We start from the raw sequence: 26,037 nt of genomic DNA on the forward strand, positions 1-26,037 counted from the left end.
TTTTTTTTGAGACAGAGTCTCACTCTGTCACCCAGGCTGGAGTGCAATGGCTTGATCTCGGCTCACTGCAACCTCCGTCTCCCAGGTTCAAGCAATTCTCCAGCTTCAGCCTCCAGAGTAGCTGGGATTGCAGGCGCACACCCCCACGCCCAGCTAATTTTTGTATTTTTAGTAGAGATGGGGTTACATCATGTTGGCTAGGCTGGTTTCGAACTCCTGGCCTCAAGCAATCCACCCACCCCGGCCTCCCAAAGTGCTGGGATTTCAGGCGTGAGCTACTGCAGCCGGCCTATTTTATTTCAACCATTGACCTTACCAAATGGGATTCTACAAAGTCATACTGGAACAGCATTCTTGGGATGCTAATACTGGTAAGTTTGAGAATTTTCCAGGGATGACCACCACATAACCTATCTTCCCCAACAGCCACTAGCTCTGGGACCCTGCCACTCATTTTCCAGGCAGAGTTTTCCTTTGGGAGACTGGAATTCCATCCAATGGGTACTTTCCTCAGTCCAGTGCTTGTCTTCTATATTTTACATAAACTCCTTAAAAATATCTGATCTCTTCATGGCACTTTTCCCAGTTTTTCAATGGAGTTACATATTTTTTCCCTTTATGATTTCCTGGTGAATTCAACGGCAAATTTGGAGCCAGGAGAGCTAAACACAGGCTTAATCATTTTGAATTAAAAGTCAATAGATACTATTTCAATTGTTATTAAAATATTTATTTCTATGGGAACAAATAATTTTAAAGTGGATAGGAGGTCATTTTTTTTGCCAGTATGATTTAAATATGAGCCTATATGAAATGATTGATAGAGTCAGCAATGTAACACTCATTGCATATGCTTTCTGATGCTTCCATTTTTCTTGATTACAAAAGGAATAAGTGCAAACCAGTAATGTGCCAAGAAGTATAGAGGTAGACACTCAAAATCCTGTCACCAAGAACTTTATTCTTTTGTCATTTAATCCTCCATTGTTTCTGCCATTTACAGGATTGAAAATCATACTGTTAATTCACCCTAGTATTTGTTTTAATCTAATATTATAAGCATTTTCTCATTTCACTGATAATTCTTTGGAAAAATTACTTTAACGATTACATCATAGTCCATTATACAAACATTATTTTGGTAGCTTTAAATTTAAAATTTTAAAAATTGTGACAAAATACACATAACATAAAATTTACCATCCTAACCACTTTGAAGTGTGTGGTTCAGTGTTTAAGTATGTTCACATTGCTATGTCGATATTACCTTTCGTGATTACACTGCTTCTCTTTTTCCCTACTTAAAAACTCACATATATTAAAATTCTATTTGGGATGTATACAATTTTAAGTTTTGACAAACCCATACAGTTGTGTAACCACTACCACAACCAATATTTGGAACAATTCCATCACCCCAAAAATGCTCTCAGGTTGCCCCTGTATAGTCAGCTTCTTCCCCCACCCTCAGCTCCTGGCAACCACTGGTTGGTTTTGTCCCTACAATTTGCCATTTCCAAAATGTTACATAAATGGAATCACACCATATGTAGCTTTTTGAGACTGACTCTTTTTAGCATAATATATTTGAAAATCATTCTTGTGGTTGCAGGTATCTATAGTTTGCACCTTTTTAATTGCTGACTGGCATTCTATTGCACATACGTACAACTGTTTGTTTATTCATTCACCAGCTAGATATTTGAGTTGCTTTTAGTTTTGGGTAAGTATGAAAAAATGCTATAAACATTCACATGCAGGATTTATGTTAACAAAGTTTTTCATTTCTCTTGGGTAAATACCTAGAAGTGGGATTTCTGAGTCTGCTCTTTTTTATATGATATAAAAATTATTTGCTAAACATCTTTAGGTTTTCATTTTTGTCCACACATACAATACATATTTAGAAGTATTTTAAAACAAATCCCAGTCCTTTCATAATATCAATTTTTCATGTATGAGTTTTTAACTCTTGTCTGGCTAAGTATTATTAGTTGGATGCATGGCTGGCATATGATTCAATCTTTGCATTTCATACAGGAAAGGCAATGCTGCATGATATGGTACTACTTCTTTTTCCTCAAAGCTGTAAACACACTTCATTGACCCTTGACATTGAGACCTGCAGAGGAGAAATCTTGATTATTCCTTTGCTTGTGTGTTTTATGTTTCTGCCTGAAAGCTTATAGTACTTTGGTTTTGTTGTGTTAGTATTTCATATAAAATTTAAGTTATAATCAGGATGTATCCAGTCATGTGTTTCATCAGTCTTTACCGAAAATGGTGAGCCTTTTTGAATGGAATACTCAAGGTCTTTATTTACAATGCTGCTGATTATTCTCAGATTATGATTTTGATTACTGCTCTTGTTCCATAAATGCCTGTAATTCTGATGCTGGAGCTCCCTCTCTCTGCATCTATTATTTCTTCATTGGTCCATCTATGACTTCCTCTTATAAATATATATATCTCATTTCGTTGACCTTTTCTTGTGCTTATAAGAAATCTTCTACAGATATTCCTCCACACTACTGATTTTAATTTTCTGTAGTGCTTATTCTGTATTTTATTGTGTCCGGTACATTTTTAATATTAACTTCCACTCTTTTTCCTTTGCAGTTTTTCTCAAACTCTCCCTCCTCCATTTCCATTTCATACCATCTTCACCTGAAACTTTCTGTTCCAGCTGCAACTTGTACCCCTTATCTCCTCACATCTTGTGTTTTTGAGGTGGTTCAATCCCTAATTAGATTTAGAAGGCTTTGGGAGAAGGACATTTTGGAGTGAAAAGAACAGCATTATAGCTGCCTCCAAAAACGTTACCTAATTTGTAGTTAAATCGTATTTAGGTAGATGCGCTTTCTTGATTTGTGGTTCAGAACATCTTCCCAGATTATCACAATGGGTTGGCTGTGTCTTAATATTTTGTAACAATGCATATTTCTGTTTTTAAAATTTTGTTATAGGTATTTGATTCTTAAATGTATTAAAATCTTGCTAAGAGTACATCAAATTTTAAACATTCAAGCAACATCAAACTGGGAGGCTGGTAGAAAAAAATATATTGGTGTGGAGAAGTCTTTCTCTTGGTCAAGGAGAAATGACTCCATTCTACTGGGAAACAACAGCTATGCCTATGGAAAAGGTCATTCGCTTACATGGCCTACTTCATTTTGCTTTTTATGTATGAACAAAAGAAGGAAATAAATAATAGGAAAAGTGAAGAAGTAATTGAAATTACTCTCTTATTTTGGAAAAGCCCCAGTTGAGGGAAGTTGCTAACAGGTTAGGGAAGTGATAACCAAAAAGCTTTTTGTACCATGCTGACTTGCAGCTATAAAAAGCTTTTGATGCTAATTTCAAGGGAACAAGCAAATTAGAGAGTCACAGGTTAAAAAATATATATTTGAATTGACGGGAATACTGGAATACAAAAATTGTTGAAACAATAAAAATGGCATTTTCTTTAAACATTTTCAGAAATAATTTTTCAGATGCATTTTTAGTAGCTGCTTAATTTTAGCTATTTATATTAAAAACTGTTCTTGTAAAAACAAACTTAAAACTAAAAGGTAAGGAAAGAATATATGAAAGGTGTCTTATGGCTGTGTCTCAGGCCTTCAGTGTAGACCATGTGTATGGCAATGGTCTACACTCCATTGCCACCTGCTGTGTCCTAATTGTAAGCTGAGTTTCCAGGAGTCACTAATTTGCATCTTGAGTGTTGAGCCTGAAAATATAAACCTGAAAAGTATGTACAACTCTACTACAAATCCCACTACAATTGCAGCATGGTGATATGAAAAACAGAGCATTTTATGTCACGAATTTTCAAAACATAATGCACCATTTTGGACTCATTCTTCCTTCAACAATGTCTTATGGTGAACCTACTATGTACCAGGATATGGATGTAAAGATTCAGGGAGATTACTTCTCAGTTTCCTTTGTAAGTCAGTAGCAAGGTTTTTATTTTTAAACCCAACCACCTGGTGACCATTTTTAACATTCTATTTTACTTTGTCCAACCTAATACACAGTAAACCCAGTGACTGGCCTCTATTGATGTGGCTTGCTTCGGTTACAATTTAGTATGAAAATGAATGACTACTTTATGAAACAGGCATTAAATGAAATGCAAGTTATTTTAAAGTTAAGGACATTGGAATCCTAATTCCCCAAGCAGGAACCTGCCAGCTTATTCTGGAATAATTCCTTTGGGCCAAAGCAACTAAGTTGCAGAAATATTACTTCAAAGTTTTTAATTTCATTGTAATTAGTATATGCAAGAGCTAATGATTATCAGGAGTGTTTGAAAATTCAAGAACATCATTTCACAATTATGTATTTTCTATCCATTACAACATTCGTAACATCCTGTATTGAAGAGTTTTGAAGTCATAAATTTATGAATATATAAAAAACATGTTGATTCCACATGAGGATATATTAAAAACATTAATAAAATTTCCCTGGAGTTCATAGCACTATAATTTATTATATTCATTTGATGGTATATTGGCTCAAATAATGGTGTCATAAAGCCTGAGAAGTATGTGTTTTGAAGAATAAAAATATTTTAATTTTTAAAATAGTAGTTAACTTAAACCTGTGTTTCCCATGATTGGCACTTAACTAGAATATCAAGTTACACACTTCTGCAAGAGAAAGAGACATTCTGGCTGGCCTGTGGTTTGCAGTGCAAAAGAACTGATTATTTAAAGTAATCAAATTCTGAAATAACTTTATCCACAAGAAATATATGAGGAAAATAGCTACATTTGCTATTTTCCTAAATCATGAATACCCTAAATCATGAATTTGAAGGAGCACACTGATGAAAAGGGAAGGCACTAAAATGCTTTCTAAAGCTTTGGGATGGCTTTCAGTTTGGTTTTATATGTAATCACCTCCATATTCCTCTTCCAAGAAAGACTGACCACAAGCATTCAATATTTATGAAGACTTAATAGTCTCTAAGGCAGTTCAAGGATAAAGAGACCTGATAAGCATTCCAAGGGAAGTAGGTTTCCTTCCTAAAAAATCTCAGAGTACTTCCAAAACGACAGTGAAAGTTCTTAATATGGGAATGGGTCAGGAATGATCAAGATTTGCAGCTGCCTAAAATGTGGGGAGCAGGAATGAGTGAATTATTAAAGAACCTGCTACCATGCTTTTGAATTAATCTAATTTCACTACAGCCAAAAAGTGGTGTTATTGTCCCTGTTTCTTTTTTGTTTTTATTTATTTATTTTTTGAAACAGAGTCCCACTCTGTCGCCCAGGCTGGAGTGCAATGGCGCAATCTTGGCTCACTGCAAACTCCACCTCCCAGGTTCAAGTGATTCTCCTGCCTTAGCCTCCTGAGTAGCTGAGATTACAGGCACGCACTACCACGCCTGGCTAATTTTTGTATTTTTAGTAGAGACGGGGTTTCACTATGTTGGTCAGGATGGTCTCGAACTCCTGACCTCGTGATCCGCCTGCCTCAGCCTCCCAAAGTGCTGGGATTACAGGCATGAGCCACCGCTCCCGGCCTGTCCCTGTTTCTTAGACACGGAAAAAGTGGGTGTGCCACAGGTCTGACCCCATGCCAGGAACCAAGCTGGGAGAGCACATGCAATGACATACACTTATCTTACTTCTGAAATACCACAGAAACTATTATTCTCTCAATTTATGCACATATACGCAAATACATATATACACATTTGATTTAGGATGTTTTCTACCCTCAGATACCTGTTTAAATTAGATGAGCTCAGGGAGCAGGCAAATTTGGAGATTCTCAGGCCTAAAAGCAAATTTCAGAATGTAGGCTAAGGTTTGTGTAGAAATAGACTAAAGAATGCTATATTAGTCCTAAGAAATGAAAAAGTTAAGCAAATACTACATCAGAAATAGGAGAGGTAACTGAGTACATGGAATCATATAGTACAAAAAATCTTCTGCAGTTTTTCTCTTTCTCTGAAAACTGTTTTTGAGGGTATCCATGTTAACAGATGTAACTCTAATTCATTCACTTTTAGAGATCTGTAGGAATCCCATTTTATAAATATACCAAAATTTATTTATCAATTCTCTTTATTCTTCATTGATCAATTTTCCTAAATGTTGATGAAGATTGTTCCAAATCTTCATTTGGAAGTTGGTTTCAAATTTTAAACTGCACCCACAGTTCTGCAATGAGCAATCTTACACCACCATGTTAGGCATATTTACACATTTCTCTGGGATATATACCAGGGCAGGCACAGAATCAGTTATGCTCTTACTAGTTTGGCATTCAGTTTACCCTTTGCTGTTGGCCCCATGGATTTCCCTTAATTTCTTGTAGGTTCAACTTTAGTTTTGTTGTTGTTGTTGTTGCTTTAAATGTATGTCCTATTTTGCCTGGCATTTCTAGTTTTTTTTTTTTAATTAAATTAAATCTTCTATTTAAAATAATTGTAAATCGGCTGGGCACGGTGGTTCATGCCTGTAATCCCAGCACTTTGGGAGGACAAGGCAGGTGGATCACTTGAGGTCAGGAGTTCAAGACCAGCCTGGCCAACATGGTGAGACCCAGTCTCCAGTAAAAATACAAAAAATTAGCCGGGCATGGTGGCATGCGCCTGTAATCCCAGCTACTTGGGAGGCTGAGGTGGGAGAATTGCTTGAATCCAGGAGGCAGAGGTTGCAGTGAGCCGAGATTGTGCCACTGCACTCAAGCCTGGACAACAAGCAAGACTCCATCTCAAATAATAATAATAATAATTGTAAATCACATACATTTGTTGGAAAATAATAAAAAGAGACCCCATGAATCCCTCAAAGGTAACATCTTGCAAAACTCTACTACAAGAATACAGCTAGGAGACTGATATTAATACAGGTAATGTACACAACATTTCTATCATCACAAGAATTCTGCAAGTAGCCTTTTATAGCTGCATCTCCTCTCCTCCCGTCCTTAACACCTAGCAACTACTGTTCTCCTTTTCTATATTTTCTGTCATTTCAAGAATATTACATAAGTTAAATACAGTATGTAAGCTTTAGAGACTGGATTTTTATAACTTCATTGTAATTCTCTGGAGATTCACCCAGATTGTTGTGTCTATCAATGGTTCATTTCCATTTACTGCTGTGTAGCATTACCTGGTATGGATGTAACACCATTTGTTTAATGATTCTCCCACTAAAGTGCATTGGGATTGTTTCCACCTTTTGGCCACTGTGAGTAAAACTGGCATAAACATTCATGTACAGGTTTTATTGTGAACCTAAGTCTTCATTTATCTGAGAAAAATGCCCAGGAGTGCAATTGCTCAGTTGTATGGTAGTTGCATGCTTATTTTTTAAAAGAAACTGCCTATTTTCCAGGATGGCTATATGATTTTACATTCTCAGAACCAATGTATGAGTAACACTCTTTCTCTGCATCCTTGCCAGTATTTCATGTTGTGGACCTTTTGAAAGCTATTCTGATAGGTAGGTAATGATATCTTATTGCAGTTTTAATTTGCATTTCCTTAATAGCCAGTAGTGTTGAACATATTTTTATGTGCTTATTTGCCATCTATGTATTCTCTTGGGTAAAATATCCATTCGTGTCCTTTGTTCATTTTCGAATTAGAATGTTTGATTTTTAATTGTTGATATTTGAGGGTTCTTAATAGAGATACTAGTCCTTTGTTAGGTGATTTTCAAATATTTTCTCCTGTTGATCTCATTTGTTTATTCCTCTGCCAATACCACTGCTCTCATTACTGCAGCCATATAGTAAATCTTGATATTAAGTAAGCTGATTCCTCCCACTCTATTCTTTTAAAATGTCTTTTAAAAATCAACAGATACACACCCATAATCCCAGCACTTTGGGAGGCCAAGGCAGGCAGATCACTTGAGGTCAGGAATTCAAGACCAGTCCGTCCAACATGGTGAAACCCCGTCTCTACTAAAAGTACAAAAATTAGCCGGACATAGTGGCACATGCCTGTAATCCCAGCTACTCGGGAGGTAGAGGCAGGAGAATCCTTTGAACCTGGGAGGCAGAGGTTGCAGTGAGAAGAGATCGCACCACTGCACCCCAGCCTGGGCAACAAAGCGAGACTTCGTCTCAAACAACAACAACAAAACACCAACAGATAAAATTGTATGTATTTATCGTGTATAATATGTGATGTTTTAAAGTATCTATACATTGTGGAATGACTAAATCAAACTGACGTATCCATTATCTCACAGAGTTATTTTTGTGGTGATAATACTTAACATCCAGTCTCAGCAATTTTCAATAATACAATATATTAACTACAATGACACTGTTGCACAATAGATGTGTTAAACTTATTCCTCTTCCCTAAGTGAAATTTTGTATCCTTCCACCAACACGTCCCCAACTCCCCTCCTCAATCACCCTAACCCCTAGCAACTGCCTTTCTACTCTTTTTCTATGAGATCAACTATTTTAGCGTCTATATATGAGTGAGATTATGTGGTATTTGCCTTCCTGTGCCTAACTTACATCACTTAAATACTGTCTTCCATGTTCATCCACATTGTCATGAATAATAGGACTTCCTTCATTTTTCATGGCTGAACAGTATTATATTGTGTATATATACCATTTTCTTTATCCATTCATTCACTGATAGACACTTAGTTGTTTCCATACCTTGGCTATTGTGAAAACACTGCAACAAACATGGAAGTGCGATATCTCTTTGATATCTTGATTTCATTTCCTTTGGATATATATCCAGTAGTGAGACCGCTGGATCATATGGTATCTTTTTTTTTTTTTTTTGAGACAGAGTCTCACTCCACTGCCCAGGCTGGTGTGCATGGTGTGCAGTGGCACAATCTCGACTCACTGCAACCTCTGCCTCCCAGGTTCAAGCGATTCTCCTGCCTCAGCCTTCTGAGTAGCTGGGATTACAGGCATGCGCCACCTCACCTGGCTAATTTTGTATCTTTAGTAGAGACAGGGTTTTGCCATGTTAGCCAGGCTGGTCTCGAACTCCTGACCTCAGTTGCTCCACCCGTCTTGACCTCCCAAAGTGCTGGGATTACAGGCATAAGCCCAGCTGATATCTCTATTTTTAATATCTTGAGGAACCCTTATACTGTTTTTCATAGCAGCTGTACCAATTTACATTCTCGCCAACAGGGTGCAAGGGTTCCCTTTTCTCTGCATCCTTGCCAATACTTGTTGTCTTTTGTCTTTTTAATAGCCATCTTAACAGGTGTGAGATGATATCTCATTGTGGTTTAGGTTGCATTTCCCTGATAATTACTGATGTTGAGCATTTTTTCATATATCTTTTGGCCATTGTATATATTTTAAGAAACGTCTGTTTGGGTCCTTTGCCCATTTTTTAATCAGGTTATTTTTTTCTTGCTACTGAGTTTGTCATATATTTTGGATATTAACCCCATGGCAGATGCATAGCTTGCAAATACTTTCTCCCATTCTGTAGGTTATCTCTTCACTCTGTTGACTGTTTCCTTTGTTTACAGAAGCATTTTAGTTTGATGTAATCCCATTTGTCCACATTTTTCTGTGCTTTTGGGGTCATGTGTAAAATAATCATTTCCCAGACAAATGTCATAGAGCTTTTCTCCTACGTTTCTTCTGGATGTTAAATTTCTTACATTTTAATCTTTAATCTATTTTTAGTTGATTTTTTTTTCTTTTTTTTTTTTTTTTTTGAGACGGAGTGTCTCACTCACTCTGTCACCCAGGCTGGAGTGCAGTGGCGCATCTCGGCTCACTGTAAGCTCCGCCTCCCGGGTTCGCGCCATTCTCCTGCCTCAGCCTCCCGAGTAGCTAGGACTACAGGGGCCCGCTACCAAGCCCAGCTAATTTTTTGTATTTTTTTTACTAGAGACGGGGTTTCACCATGTTAGCCAGGATGGTCTCGATATCCTGACCTCGTGATCTGCCGCCTTGGCCTCCCAAAGTGTTGGGATTACAGGTGTGAGCCACTGCGCCTGGACTTAGTTGATTTTTCTATATGGTATGAAATAATTTCATTCTTCTTCATGTGGATATCTAGTTTTCCCAACACCATTTATTGAAGAGACGACTGTCTTTTCCCCGTGTTCTTGACAGCTTTGTAAAAAGTCAGTGGGCTGTAAATGTGTAGACTTATTTCGGAGCTCTGTATTCTGTTCCATCGGACAACTTGTCTGTTTTTATGCCATTGCCATTGTGTTTTGCTTACTACAGCTTTGTAGCATATTTTGAAGTCAGGTAGTATAATGCCTCCAGATTTGTTCTTTTTGATCAAGATTGCTTAATTTATTTGGGGTCTTTTATGGTTCCATACAAATTTCAGGATTGTTTTTTCTATTTCTGTGAAGAATGTCATTGAGATTTTGACAGAGATTACACTGAATCTGTAGATCACTTTGGGTAGTATCAACATTTTAATATTGTTTTTTCCAATCTATGAATATGGAATATCGTTCCATTTATTTGTGTCTTCTTCCATTTCTTTCATCGGTGTTTTATAGTTTTCATTGTAGAGATCTTTCACCTCCTTGGCTAAATGTATTCCTAGGTATTTTATTAGGGTTTCTCTTTCATTAGCACATTGCAGTATTAGGCATACAAGTCCTATACATGTTCTGTTAGATTTACACCTTAGCATTTAACTTTTTTGAATGATTATTAATGGCACTGTATTTTTAAATTTTGTTATCTATGTGCTCATCACTAGTAAGAGAAATACAATCAATTTCTGTATTTTTATTTTGTATCCAGGACCTTGCCAGACTCACTTTTTAGTTTTAGAAGTTACCTTGTAGATTCCTTGGAATTTTCTACGTGGACAAAAATGTCATCTGCAAACAAAGACAGTTTTATTTTTCTTCTCCTATGGTAAGAGTGGTCAGACAGACATCCCCACCTTATTCTATACCTTAGGGGGAAAGCATTCAGTCTTTCACTGCCAATTATAATATACAATATTAGTTCAAGGTTCTTAAATTTTTTATCAATTTGATATCTGTTTCTATTTTTCTGAGAGCTCTTCATGAATTGGTGACTTTGTCAAATATTTTTTCTGTATCGATTGATAAGATCCTATACATTTTTTCTTCCTTAGTCTATTAATTAGCTGGATTACATTGATTGACTTTCAAATACTGAAACAGCCTTACGTTCCTCTAATAAACCCCATTTGGTTATGGTGTATAATTCCTTTTATATATTTCTTAATACTTTTGACAGGATTGTATTAATAATTTTTACTTCTATATTCATGAGATATATTGGTTTGTTGTTTGCTTCTTTGTATAGTCTTTGTATGGTTTTGTATCAAAGTCATACTAGATTCATAAAATGAATTGGAAAGTATTCCTTCCCTTCTGTTTTCTGGAAGAAATTATATGGAATTGGTGTAAATTCTCCTTTAAATGCCTGGTAGAATTTGCCAGTGAAACCATCTAGGCCTTAAGACTGAGGGGAGAGTTTTTATATTATAAATTCAATTTTCCATAATAATTATGGTGTTATTTAAATTACTTATTTCATATTAAGGATATCTTTTGATTTCTCAGCCCCCAAAAAAGGTAAATCCTAAGATGGCAGTAGGGAATTCCTAGAAGCAACTCAATTAGCTCTGCAGAACTCACAAAAGACTTCAGAGGTGGTAAATCAGATACTTTTGAAAGCAGGATAAAGTTGGGGTCAAAACAGTATGACTGATTGAGTCTGTTTAAAAAGAGATTAAATCTCCAGCTGACCTCCCTTACTTTGGCATGACTGCATGTTATTATCTAAAGAGGGTAAAACAGCAATTTTCTGGAGCAAGAGATAACTGGGTACAATTAAGGGCAAGAGTACTATACTGAAAACAGGGATTAAATACAAATTAATGTATTTAATGCTGATATCCCAGCTTTCTGCCTCACTTCATTCCTAAAATATTGGACTCAGAATGGCCTTCACTGGGAAATCAAAGCATTTCAAAATAGAACACCTAAAGACATCATCAGGCAATGAGATATACTGGCCCCATCGTCCTCCAGTTAAGCTCATAGCTCATTTTGTTAAACTTGAATAAACAAACAAGGATCACCAGAAATCTTAGAAAGACCTCTAACCTTAAATACAGTGACAAAAAAAAAATTTTTTAAGAAAAGGACTGTTGTGGGGTGGGGGAAGGGGGGGAGGGATAGCACTGGGAGATATACCTAATGCTAGATGACAAGTTAGTGGGTGCAGCGCACCAGCATGGCACATGTATACATATGTAACTAACCTGCACATTGCGCACATGTACCCTAAAACCTAAAGTATAATAATAATAAATTAAAAAAAAAGAAAGACCTATCCAGCCATTTTTTGCCCTGGAAAAGTCTCTAATATGTATGGTATTATGATTTCAATAAAAAGTTATATGTCACTAAAAAAAAAAAAAAAAAAAAGAAGAAAACAGCGATTTGGGAGGAACTGAGACTATGCAAGGTGAAGAAAATTTTCCTCCCAAACGTCTATTCATACTCTCAGAGATGAAACAGAAGATATTGCATCTGGGAATCAGGGACAGAATTCTATTTCTAAAAATTCAAGGAACAAAAAATAACTCAGGAAAAAAATATATGTATAGAAAGAAATAAAATACTTAGTAAAGAGAGTGAAAAAATAAATTTAGACAAATCTCCTGGAAGGCAGGGCAAATGAACAAAGAGAAAACTGGAAGATCTAATACCTGAATAATGGGAGTTTCAACATGAGAAAATAGAGGAACATGGCTGGGTGCAGTGGCTCATGCCTGTAATACCAACACTTTGGGAGGCTGAGGCTGGCAGATCACCTGAGGTCAGGAGTTTGAGACCAGCCTGGCCAACATGGTGAAACTCCATCTCTACTAACAAATACAAAAATTAGCCAGGCATGGTGGCATGTGCCTGTAGTCACAGCTACTTAGCAGGCTGAGGCAGGAGAGTTGCTTCAACCCAGGAGGCGGAGGCTGCAGTGAGCCGAGATCAAGCCACTGCACTCCAACGTGGGTGACAAGAGCAAGACTCCATCTCAAAAAAACAAAAAGAAAGAAAGAAAAGAAAATAGAGGAAAATGAATATAAGAAATCATCAAGGAAATATTTTAGGACTGAAGAGAATGAGTTTTTATAGTGAAGGACGCTCTGTCAAATACAACAAATGAAAATAGACCCACACCAAGGCATAACGTTAGGAAATTTCAGAACATTGGGGGAAAATGTATGTTTCTACATGCATCCAGAGAGGAGGGAAAAAGAGCAGGAAATCCAGATGCCTTTAGATATCTCAGTAACATTACTTGATGTTAGAATATGGAGCAAAGTCTTCAAATTTCTGAGGGAAAATCATTTCTACATAACTATTTACATGGAAAAATCATGATTCAAGTTTGAGAAGAAAATAAAGATCTTTTCAGATAAGCAGGAAGCTTCTGGAGAATGTATCCACAAAAATGAGGAGGAAGAAGGAAGGTGATTAGGAAACAGGAGATCTAACACAGGAAAGAGGTAAATGACCCTCCCAGGATGACAGAAAAATGAGATTCCAAGACGCCTCCTGAATTTCTTGTTAGACAGCAAGTAGCTCAGCTAAAGGTTAAGAATTCTCCAGAAGAAGGGTCTAAAAGAAAATTAAAGTGAATGAAAATCAGAAAAGTGAATGAAATTAGTTAAGTGAAAATTAGAATGATGACATTTTTCTGAATTAGTGATAAGCATGTAAAAACTAAGAAAACAAGCAAATAAAAAAGCAACGTAATTATTGACTCTAGTGGAAAAAAAACTCAGGAAAGGAAAAATAATTGCAGTATATTACATGACATAGCTGTGAATAGTATAGAGGCATAATTTAATAATATGTCTTTATGATAATAATATACCTTCATAATAGTTTAATGAAGGCATTAATAATAATATGCCTTCATAATAATTTAAACACTGCATTTTGGCCCAGTCAAAGTTATATAAAACTCTGGGGTATGGGACTGGAAGACAGACTGGAGGGAGAGGTTGAGAAAGGAGAAAGAGGAGGGGGAGGGGGAGAGAGAAAGGAAGAGAAAGGAGCAGGAGGTGTGAAAAATTGTTAAATCTTCATCTTCTATAGTATGACTCTAATGAGTAGTACCTACAACTGAAAGATCAAGAAGCAGTAATATAAACATGTTATTTAGAAATATAGATAAAACACCAAGAGAATCAGATAGAATTGTTAACAGTAGTTGCCCCGGCTGGGTGAGGAAATGGGAGGAAGGGAATCATGAGGCTGTTGTTTTTCACCTCAAGCCTACATGAGTCATTTGGCTCTTTAAACTATATACATGTGCATTGTTGAAAAAAATGATGTTTTTAAATATTTGTTAAAAGTCCATACTCCCCAACATAGCTTTCAATATTCTTCATAGAATTACCCATCCTTACCTATCCCACAGGCCCATACTATAGTCATGCAGTTTTTTTTATCAACCCAGAAATTCATTACTTCACTTCTCTATTAATTTATGGAATAAAGTGTATTCAATTTATACCATACAGCAATAATAATGTGGGCGCAGCATAAAGAGATGAATGACACCATCTATGCCACCTAAAATTTTGTCTCAATTGTGGAAACAGAAAAATAAAACAATACAGTGGAATAAACACTCTCACAACGGTATTCATGAGATCCTACAGAAACACTAGAAGAATCGCCCCTGTCCTAGTAAAGAGTGAGAATTGCCAATGAATGCAAAAGGAAGAAATGAGGACTCAAAAGGCATTTTTGTGATCAACCATGTGTCAACCAGAACAAGGAGAAAAGCATGATTTAGGCGGAAAGAAGAGCATTGGCAAAAAAGATGCAAGGCGATCGTGAGCACGCACTCATTTATTTACTCCTTCAATAAATGCTATTTGGGTCCTCATCACATGTGAGAAACTATGTAAGATCTTGGAATGATGAAGTCCTCCTTTCTCAAAAAGAGGTCCGAATTTGCCAACAATTTTAGTACTATAATGGATGCAAGGAAGCACAAAACAGGAAGACCAAAGTTTAACCAGTCAAGATAGGCTTCCTAAAAGAGCATGACCTTGAAGAATAAGTAAGAATTAGCCAGATATCACATAAAAATAGACAAAAAAATACAGGATAAGATGCAGGTGGTTAAAACAACAGACACATAAAAGGGGCAGGTTTGAAGTGAAGGAAAGAATATTAGGTAATAAATAATGCCATAGCAGTATTTAAAACGTCACTAGGTTGGGTACAAAAATATAGTTCAATAGAATGAATAAGATCTAGTATTTGATAGCACAATAGGGTGATTACAGTCAACAACCATTTATTGTATGTTTTAAAATAACTAAAAGAGTATAATTGGAATGTGTATAACACAAAGAAATGATAAATCCTTAAAGGGACGAATACCCCATTTACCCTGCTGTGATTATTATGCATTGTATTACTGCATCAAAATATCTCACATTCCGCATAAATATATACACCTACGTACCCATCAAAATAAAAAATAAAAATAAACAAAGAACTCCACTAGAAGTTAATAGATCAGAAAAAAAGTTCAGGCCAGGCGTGGTGGCTCACGCTTGTAATCCCAACACTTCGGGAGTCCAAGGACTGCGGATCACTGGAGGTCAGGAATTTGAGACCAGCCTGGTCAACATAGTGAAACCCCATCTCTGCTAAAAATACAAAAATTAGGTGGGCGTGGTGGTGCACACCTGTACTCTCAGCACTCTGGGAGGCCGAGGCGGGCAAATCACTTGAGGTCAGGAGTTTGAGACCAGCCTGGCCAACATGGTGAAACCCCATCTCTACTAAAAATACAAAAATTAGCTGGGTGTGGTGGCACATGTCTGTAACTCCAGTTACGTGGGAGGCTGAGGCAGAAGAATCACTTGAACCTAGGAGGCAGAGGTTGCAGTGAGCTGAGATCGCACCACTGTACTCAAGCCTGGGTGACAGAGTGAGACTGTCTCAAAAAAAAGAAAAAAGTTCAAGTTACAGCTTGAAAATCACCCCTACGTGCACAGAAAAAGAAAAAAAAAGAGGCAAGTAATTAAAGAGAACATGATAAATGTGGAAGACAGACAGAAGTTACTGGTATTAATGAAGAAAAATCCAGAACAAATGGGTAAGAACCAACAGTGAATAATATAATAGAAGAAAAATCTTCCTACCACAGAGAAGGATCTAAATCTGTACCAAAAAGTTGGTCACCATGTGCCAGGGTAAAATAAATAATATGACACTGACATCTAGACATGGCCTTATAAAACTCTTGAACTTAAGGGAAAAAATAGACTCCTATGGGCAGACAGGTTATCTAAAAAATAGGTTATCTACAAAAAACCCAGCTGGCCTGGGAGGTCTATAAGCAACACCATATACCAAGCTTTATGGAAAAGGAACTATCAAGTCTTAAAAGGAAAAGGTTGTATCTTAGGAATTTTATACTCAAATAAGCCATTCACTGTTTATGTGTGAAAGCAAGAAAAAGTCATTTTCAGATATATAAGAACTCAAAGTATAAGACCTACAACTTTTTCCTGAAATTAAAAAGTCTATAAAATTTTGCTGCTTGAAGTGTGGTCCATGGACAGACAGCACTGACATCACCTGGGAATCTGTTAGAAATGAAAGCTCTTGGGCCTCATTCCAGATCTACTGAATCAAAGTTTAGATTTTAACAAGATCCCTAGGTGATTCATATGCACACTAAAATTCCAGAAGCAAAGCTCAAAATATATCTCTGCCAACAAAGCTATCATTCAACCTGAAGAACTGAATGCTCAAAGGAAGAAATGGGGACTCAAAGCAGCAATTGACAATCAGCATTGAAATAATGCTGCTTGTCTGCATGCACACACAATTAAGATAGACAGTGAGTGTTGAAATGATGTGTACACACACACAATTAAGTTTCAACCATGCTTTGATGTATTACTATGAAAGAAAAGATATAAAGAAAAAAACTGCCAATAAACTGAAGATAAAATCTCAAATTCTAATAAACTCAAGAAATGGGAATAAAGAAAAAAAAGCCTAAGTAGTCATCATTTTACATAAGGAGAAATCAAAAGAAATTACTAATGACAGAGATAGTTATAAAATAATTATTAAAATGTGGTTTTTAAGTATATATTTAATCATCAGTAAAATAAAAACAAGATATGTGTATAATTTCCAAATTAGCAGAGGTAAAATTTCAGGGAAAATTTTAGGGAAAATGAAGAGAGGAGGAAAGATTTTAAATAGAGATGGTAATCGGAGCATATATATTGAACTTCCCCCTTACAAATTCCCATTGAAATGACTATGTTAATAAGTGAATAACTCTGTATCATACCTGGAAATTCACAGAAGTTATACACAAGGCAGAAACTTTAGGTGATTATTGCTATACATAGGGTAAGTAAGACTGAATTAAAAGAGAGCACATAAACTATTCACTGTACATAAAGGAGAAGTCTGCCTTTGAAGTAAAGAAGAGATCTACAAGAGAATCCACCAATTCCCACTACATTAGAGTGGCAGGTGATATAGCCAATTCCTGCCAATCAATGGCATGGGGGCAGTTAGTCTAAGACAAAAGTGTAAGGGCCCATAAGGTCTCACTCAGTGAGGGCCCCTGTAAACCACTCAGTGCCTACATGGGATAGGGTATTCTGGAGCGATGAAATAAAATGCAGACACTCCAGAAACTATCTCCAAATGAAGGAAAGCCACAAAATAATAAAAAACGAGATTCACTGACACAAAGGCAATGTTTCTTCTTGTGAATGCCTTCAGCTGCAGCAGCCATAATAACATAAAGCTGCAACAGGTCTAAAGCAGCAATTCTTTAGGCAGAAGAAGGGCATTTTTCCCACAGGCAGCCATAACTGAATTAACAAGGGACTTGATCAAACTTTGACTCTAATCCAGATCCCTGATATTTGAAGTAAAGGAATGTGGACACACACACATACACACACACAGTATTTGAAGTAAAGGAATGTGGTCACACACACACACACACACACAGAGTATATATGCAGATACTTTTAAAATTTGCTCTTCCATTTTTTTTTAACTTCTTAAATGACAGCTTGCACCACTGTTTTTTTTTTCAACCAATTTTTCTTTTCTAATATGTGTATTCAGGGCTATTAAACTTCCGTATAAGGGTGAATTTAGATGTATCCCCATGTTTTAATATATTATATTTTCATGATTCCTCTATTTCTGCTAATGCTTCTTCCTTTAAATTCTACTTTGTCTGATATTAGTACAGGTACATCAATTTTCTTTTCATTTTGGTTCACATTATAGCTTTTTTCCATCCTTTTATTTTCAGTCTTTCGGTATCCTTGTATTTAAGGTTTGACTCTAGTAAACCACATAAATTTTGTTTTATAGTCTAACAATCTTTTGTCTTTTAACCGAAGTAATTAGTCCATTTACATCTAATGTAAAATATATATTCTGGGGTTCAAATCTACCGTTTTACAATTTGTCACAATTGCACTATGTTCTTTTTTCTCTCCTTTCTTGAACCCTTTTGGATCAATCAAGTATTTTAGCATGATTCTGTTTGCCCTTGTGATATCTGAATAGCTACACATTTTTTTATTTTGCTTTTAATGGTAACCTTAGAAATTTAACATGCATCCCAGACTTTTAAAAGTTGAAGGTAAATTGTCTATGTTTACATTTTTCTGAACAATTCAACGACATTTGAACACTTTAAATTCATTTTACTCTCTTCTGAATTTTATATTATTGTTTCCATGTTTTTAAAGTTTCTACTTAAACTCCAGAAAACACTATTGCACTAAACAGTGTGTGTGTGTGTGTGTGTGTATATATATATATATATATATATATATATATATATATATGCATGCTATCCATTGCTCTTTTATAATTTAACTTTTATTTTAAGTTCAGAGGTATGTGTGCAGCTTTGTTATATAGGTAAACTTTTGCCATGGGGGTTTGTTGGACAGATTATTTTGTCACCCAAGTATTAAGTCTAGTACTCATTAGTTATTTTTCCTGATCCTCTACCTTCTCTCACCTTCCACCCTCCAATATGTCCCAGTCAATGTTGTTCCCCTGTATTTGTCCATGTGTTTTCATAGTTTAGCTTCCACTTTTAAGTGATAACAAGTGGTATTTGGTTTTCCATTCCTGCACTGGTTTGCTAAAGATAATGGCCTCCAGCTGGAGGAATGAAGCTTCCTCCAGCTTCATTCCTGCACAAGACATGAGCTCATTCTTTTTATGGCTGCATAATATTCCATGGTGCATATGTACCACATTTTCTTTATCTAGTTTACAATTTTTTTTTTTTTGAGGAGGAGGAGTCTCACTCTGTCGCCAAGGCTGGAGTACAGTGGCATGATCTCCACTCACTGCAACCTCCACCTCCCATGTTCAAGAGATTCTCTTGCTTCAGCCTCCTGAGTAGCTGGAATTACAGGCACCCGCCACCATGCCCGGCTAATTTTTGTATTTTTAGTAGAGATGGGGTTTCACCATGTTGGCCAGGCTGGTCTTGAATTCCTGACCTCAGGGGATCCACCCGCCTCAGCCTCCCAAAATGCTGGGATTACAGGCATGAGCCACCACGCCTGGCCCCAGTCTACAAGTGATGGGAATTTAGGTTGATTCCATGTCTTTGCTATTGTGAATAGTGCTACAGTGAACACATACATGCAAGTGTCTTTATAATCAAATAATTTATATTACTTTGCATATATACCCAGTAATGGGATTTTTGGGTCTAATGGTATTTCTGTTTTTAGGTCTCTGAGCAGTCACCACACTGTCTTCCACAAAGATTGAACTAATTTACACTCCCACCAACAGTGTATAAATGTTCCTTTTTCTCCACAATCTCACCAGCATCTGTTACTTACTGACTTTTTAGTAACAGCCAGTCTGAATGGTGTGACATGTTATCACATTGTGGTTTTGATTTTTATTTCTCTAATGATCAATGATGAGCTTTTTGTTCGTGTGACTTTTGGCCACATGTCTTCTCTTGAAAAATGTCTGTTCATGTCCTTTGCCCACTTTTTAATGGAGTTGTTTTTTTCTTGTAAATTTAAGTTCCTTTGTCAGATACATAGTTTACAAAATTTTTCTCCCATTCTGTAGGCTGTCTGTTCACTCTACTGATGGTTTCCTTTGCTGTGCAGAAACTTACTAGTTTAATTAGATCTCATTTTTGAATTTCTGCTTTTATTGCAACTGCTTTTGGTGTCTTCATCATGTAATCTTTGCCTATTCCAATGTCCATAATGGTATTGCCTAGGTTGTCTTCCAGGGTTTGTATAGTATTGGGTTTTACATTTAAGCCTTTAATCCATCTTGAGTTAATTTTTGTATATCATGTATAGAATTGATCCATTTTCAATCTTCTGCATATGGCTACCCATTTATCTCGGCACCAATTGTTGAATAAGAAATCCGTTCTCCATTGCTTGTTTTTGTCAGATTTGTCAAGATCAGAAGTTGTAGGTGTGTGGCCTTATTTCTAGGGTCTCTATTTTGTTCCATTAGTCTATGTGTCCATTTTTGCACCAGTATCATGATGTTTTGGTTATGGTAGACCTGAAATACAGTTGTAAGTCAGGTGGCATGATGCCTCCGGCTTCGCTCTTTTTGTTTAGGATTGCCTTGGCTATTCAGGCTGTTTTTTGGTTCCATATGGATGTTACAATAGTTTTTTTTTCTAGTTCTGTAAAGAATTTCAATGACTTGAATAGAAATAGCATCGAATCTATAAATTGCTTTGGGCAGTATGGCCATTTTAACTATATTGATTCTTTCTATCCATGAGCATAGGATGTTTTTCCATTTGTTTCTGTCATCTTATTTCTTCAAGTGGTGTTTTGTAGTTATCCTTGTAGAAATATTCTACCTCCCTGGTTAGCTGTATTCCTAGGTATTTTGTTTTGTGTGTGTGACAACTGTCAATGGGATTGTGTTCCTGATTTGGCTCTTGGCTTGACTGTTGGTGTATAAGAATGTTAATGATTTTTGCACACTGATTTTGTATCCTGAGACTTCGCTGAAGTTATCAGCTTAGGGAGGTTTTGGCCTGAGACTATGGAGTTTTCCAGATATAGGATATGTCATCTGCCAACAGGGATAGTTTAACTTCCTCTCTTCCTATTTAAATGCTCTTTATTTCTTTCTCTTGTCTGACTGCCTCATCCAAAACTTCTAGCACTATGTTGAATAGGAGTAGTGAGAGATGGCATCCTTGTCTTGTGCTGGTTTTCAAGGAGAATGCTTCCAGCTTTCACCCATTCGGTATGATGTTGACTGTGGGTTTGTCATAGATGGCTCTTATTATTTTGATATATGTTCCTTGAATACCTACTTCATTAAGAAGTTTTTTTTTTTTTTTTTTTGAAATGGAGTTTCACTCTTGTCGCCCACGCTACAGTGCAATGGCAGGATCTCGGCTCACTGCGACCTCTGCCTCCTGGGTTCAAGTGATTCTCCTGCCTCAGCCTCCCAAGTAGCTGGGATTACAGGTGCCCGCCACCATGCCCAGCTAATTTTTCTATTTTTAATAGAGACATGGTTTCACCATGTTGGTCAGGCTGGTCTTGAATTCCTGACCTCAGGGGATCCACCCGCCTCAGCCTCCCAAAGTGCTAGGATTACAGGCGTGAGCCACCACACCTGGCTCACTGATCTTTTGAATGGTTTTTTGGGTCTCAATCTCCTTCAGTTCAGCTCTGATTTATTTCTTGTCTTCTGCTAGCTTTGGGATTGGTTTGCTCTTGGTTCTCTAGTTCTTTCAGTTGTGATGTTAGGTTGTTAAATTGAGATCTTTCTAACTTTTCAATGTGGGCATTTAGTGCTATAAATATCCCTCTTAACATTCACCTTAGCTGTGTCCCAGAAATTCTGGCATGTTGTATCTTTGTTCTCATTAGTTTCAAATAACTTCTTGATTTCTGCCCTAAATTCATTATTTACCCCAAAGTCATTCAGAAGCAGGTTATTCAATTTCCATGTGATTGCATGGTTTTAAGTGATTTTTTTAGTCTTTTTTTCTAATTTGATTGTGCTGTGGTCTGAGAGTTTTTTTTGTTTTTGTTTTTTTTTTTTTTTTTGAGATGGAGTCTCACTCTGTCGCCCAGGCTGGAGTGCAGTGGTGCGATCTCGGCTCACTGCAAGCTCTGCCTCCTGGGTTCACACCATTCTCCTGCCTCAGCCTCCCAAGTAGCTGGGACTACAGGCGCCCGCTGCCACACCTGGCTAATTTTTTGTATTTTTAGTAGAGACGGGGTTTCATTGTGTTAGCCAGGATGGTCTCGATCTCCTGACCTTGTGATCCTCCTGCCTCGGCCTCCCAAAGTGCTGGGATTACAGGCATGAGCCACCATGCCCAGCCAAGATTGTTTTTTGTGATTTCAGTTCTTTTGCATCTGCTAAGGAGCGTTTTACTTTCAATTATGTGATCAATTTTAGAGTAAGTGCCATGTGGTGATGAGAAGAATGTATATTCTGTTGTTTTGGGGTAGAGAGTTCTGTAGATGTCTATCAGGTTCATTTGATCCAGTGCTGAGTTCAGGTACTGAATATCTTTGTTAATTTTCTGTCTTGATGATCTGTCTAGTATTGTCAGTGGGGTGTTAGAGTCTTTTATTATTACTGTGAGGGAGTCTAAATCTCTTTGAAGGTCTCTAAGAACTTGCTTTATGAATCTGGGTGCTGCTGTGTTGGGTGCCTATATATTTAGGATAGTTCAGTCTTCTTGTTGAATTGAACACTTTACCATTAAGTAATACCCTTCGTCTTTTTAAATTTTTCTGGTTTGAAGTCTGTTTTGTGTGAAACTAAGATTGCAACCTCTGCTTTTTTTCTGTTTTCCATTTTTCTGGTAGATTTTTCTCCATCCGTTTATTTGAGCCTATGTGTGTCACTGAATGTGAAATGAGTCTCTTGAAGACAAGCATACCAGTGGGTCTTGGTTCTTTATCCAGCTTGCTACTCTGTATCTTTTAATTAGGGCATTTAGCCCACTTACATTCAAGGTTAGTATTGATATGTATGGATTTGATCCTGTCATTATGATGTTAGCTGGTTATTTTGCAGACTTGTTTATGTGGTTGCTTTATAATGTCACTGGTCTGTGTTCTTCAGTATGTTTTTGTAGTGGCTGGTAATGGTCTTTCCTTTCCATATTTAGTGCTTCCTTCAGGAGCTCTTATAAGGCAGATCTGATGGTAACAAATTATCTCAGCATCTGCTTGTCTGAAAAGGATCATATTTATTATTCACTTATGAAGCTTAATTTGGCTGGATATGAAATTCTGGGTTGGAATTTATTTTAAGAATGTTGAATACTGGCCCAGAATCTCTTCTTGCTTGTAAGGTTTCAGCTGAGAAGTCTGCTGTTAGTCAATGAGCTTCCCTTTGTAGGTGACCTGACCTTTCTCTCTGTCTTTAACATTTTTTCTCTCGTTTCAACCTTGGAGGATCTAATGGCTATGTCTCTTGGGATGATCTTCTTGGGAAGTATTTTGCTGGGATTCTCTGCATTTCCTGAATTTGAATGTTGGCCTGTATAGCTAGCTGGGTTCATCCATGAAGTTCTCATGGACGATATCCTGAAATATGTTTTCCAAGTTGGTTCCATTATTCCCCTCTTTTTCAGGGACACCAATAAGTTGTAGATTTGGTCTCTTTACATGATCTCATATTTCTCAGAGGTTTTGTTCATTCCTTTCATTCTTTCTTCTCTATTCTTGTCTGACTGTCTCATTTCAGAAAGCCAGTCTTAAGCTCTGAGAGTCTTTCCTCCACTTGGTCTATTCTGCTATTAATACTTGTGATTGCATTATGAAATTCTTGTAGGGTGTTTTTCAGCTCTCTCAGTTCAGTTACATACTCTTCTATACTGGTTATTTGGTCTGCCAGTTCCACTATTGTTTTATAATGGTTTTTAGCTTCCGTGGACTGGGTTTCAACATACTGCTATAGCCTAAGGATCTTCATTTCTGTCCGTATTCTGAACTCTGTTTCTGTGACTTCATCCACCTCAACCTGGTTCAGAACCCTTGCTGGAGAGGCAAGGTGGTCATCTGTTGGAAAGAAGGCGCTCTGGCTTTTTGAGTTGTCAGGGTTCTTGTGCTGATTCTTTCTTATCTTTGTGGGCTTATCTTCCTTTAATCCTTGAGGTTGCTGACTTTTTGCATAATTTTGTTTCTTTTATACTATTTTTTAATGACCTTGAGGGCTTGATTCTAGTATAAGGTGGATCCAGCCAACTGGCTTCATTTATGAAAGATTTTAGGGGGCCAACACTCAGCTCCCAATACCTGGACTGGATGTTCTAATTCTGGGGTACTTGTATTGGGTCTCAACTTTGTTCTCTGGATCCTTGATGTTAGGAATCCACTGCACTGCGGGGGCCAAATGCTTTTGGACTGCCGGTCATTACACTCTGATGGCTGATGTCAGCCAAAGCATTTCATAGCACGATGACAGAGGGATCCATCCTCATTTGCACATATCAGCAGCAGTGGTAGTGGCAGCTATGGTGGAGTGCTAGCAGGTGCCGGGGGTCCTGCCTCTCTGTGGGCATTCACCACAGTGGCAGAGGCAGTGCAGCTGGGGGTGGGCAGGAGGCCCCTGTTGGTGACTGTGTGTTCAGTCATGCTGGAGGTGGTGTTGGCTCAGGGATGGGGCACTGGCAGGTGCAGGTCTGAGTGCCTTCTGTGTGCCCCACAAGTAGGAGTGGTTGCTCAGGGTGGGGCAGGATCCACTGTTCTCTGCACAGTGTTAGCCCAGGGTGGGATGCTGGCTGACTCTGTGCCCACCAAGGCTCTGTCTGCAGTGGCAGTCAGCAGGGGACTGCCCATTCTGCTTACTCTCATCTAATTGCTCTCCAGGCCTAAAAGGCTGTTTTCATTTCCTGCTTCAGGATATTTACATATGCTGCTCCCACTATCTGAAATTTTTTGGTCTCATAACCCTTCCCATCACATAATTGATTTCTTCTTAGCAGTAATATCTCAGCATATACATGCCCCAGGACAGAGGGCTTCCCTGACCATTTTATGGATTTTCTTAACACAATTTTTTTTTTTTGAGACGGAGTTTCACCCTTATTGCCCGGGCTGGAGTGCAATGGTGCAATCTCAGCTCACGGAAACCTCCACCTCCCGAGTTCAAGCAATTCTCCTACCTCAGCCTCCTGAGTAGCTGGAATTATAGGCATGTGCCACCATGCCCAGCTAATTTTGTATTTTTAGTAGAGATGGGCTTTCTCCATGTTGGTCAGGCTGGTCTCGAACTCCTGACCTCAGATGATCCACCCGCCTCAGCCTCCCAAAGTGCTGGGATTACAGGTGTGAGCCACTGCGCCTGGCCAGTGACACAATTTTTAATTATATATAATTTGATTGTTTACTTGTTTGTTGTTTGTCTCCTTAGATGTAAGAACTTTGAAGGCAGGATATGTGTTAGCTTAATTCACTGGAGTTAAACTCCTTACTCACATCAAGGGAATTAAAAGGATCTGGAGCCAGAGACTTACAGGAAGAACTTCTGAGGATTTCACTGAGAAAGGTGTGCTGTGAGCCTACCTCTCATTCTGCTCCATCAAGGAGAAGGGATGAGGGTTTCAGTCTGCTAGCCCCAAATCAAGAGGAAGAAATTTTAAGGACAGCACTTGAAGAGTTCAATATGTGTCACCAACAGTTGGTTGGTGTTTAATTCACACCTGAGAAATTTAAGGGCTGAGAGAACAGCTACAGCAGCCCATGTAAGCAGAGTAGGTGTTGCAGCACTGGCTCCCTGGACTTGAAGAGTTTGTTTAGCAAAGTTTACATGAGGGTTTCCTGTGAACCAGATGTGGGCATGTGCGTGAGTTCCAGCATGTGGTTGTCTTAAGAACTTACCAGGATGGCCACAGAGGGGTTAGCACATGTAAATAGGGAGAAGCTGGGGGCACGTCTAGCAGTCTCAGAGCTGAGGAAAGAGCAATATTACCAAGCCAAAGTGTTGTGAATAGCACATTTCAAGGGAATTG

General features: G+C 37.6%; 1 protein-coding gene and 1 pseudogene across 1 annotated transcript in view; one reads left to right on the forward strand and one right to left on the reverse strand.

Moving 5' to 3' along the window:
* Positions 1-26,037, reverse strand: part of LOC129028718 (E3 ubiquitin-protein ligase HERC2-like) — a 150,433-nt gene that overhangs the window by 99,026 nt on the left and 25,370 nt on the right.
* On the forward strand, positions 38-25,445 carry LOC134738328 (protein GVQW1-like; annotated as a pseudogene).

Source organism: Pongo pygmaeus, chromosome 16 (genome assembly GCF_028885625.2).
Source record: "Pongo pygmaeus isolate AG05252 chromosome 16, NHGRI_mPonPyg2-v2.0_pri, whole genome shotgun sequence".
NCBI lineage: Eukaryota > Metazoa > Chordata > Mammalia > Primates > Hominidae > Pongo > Pongo pygmaeus.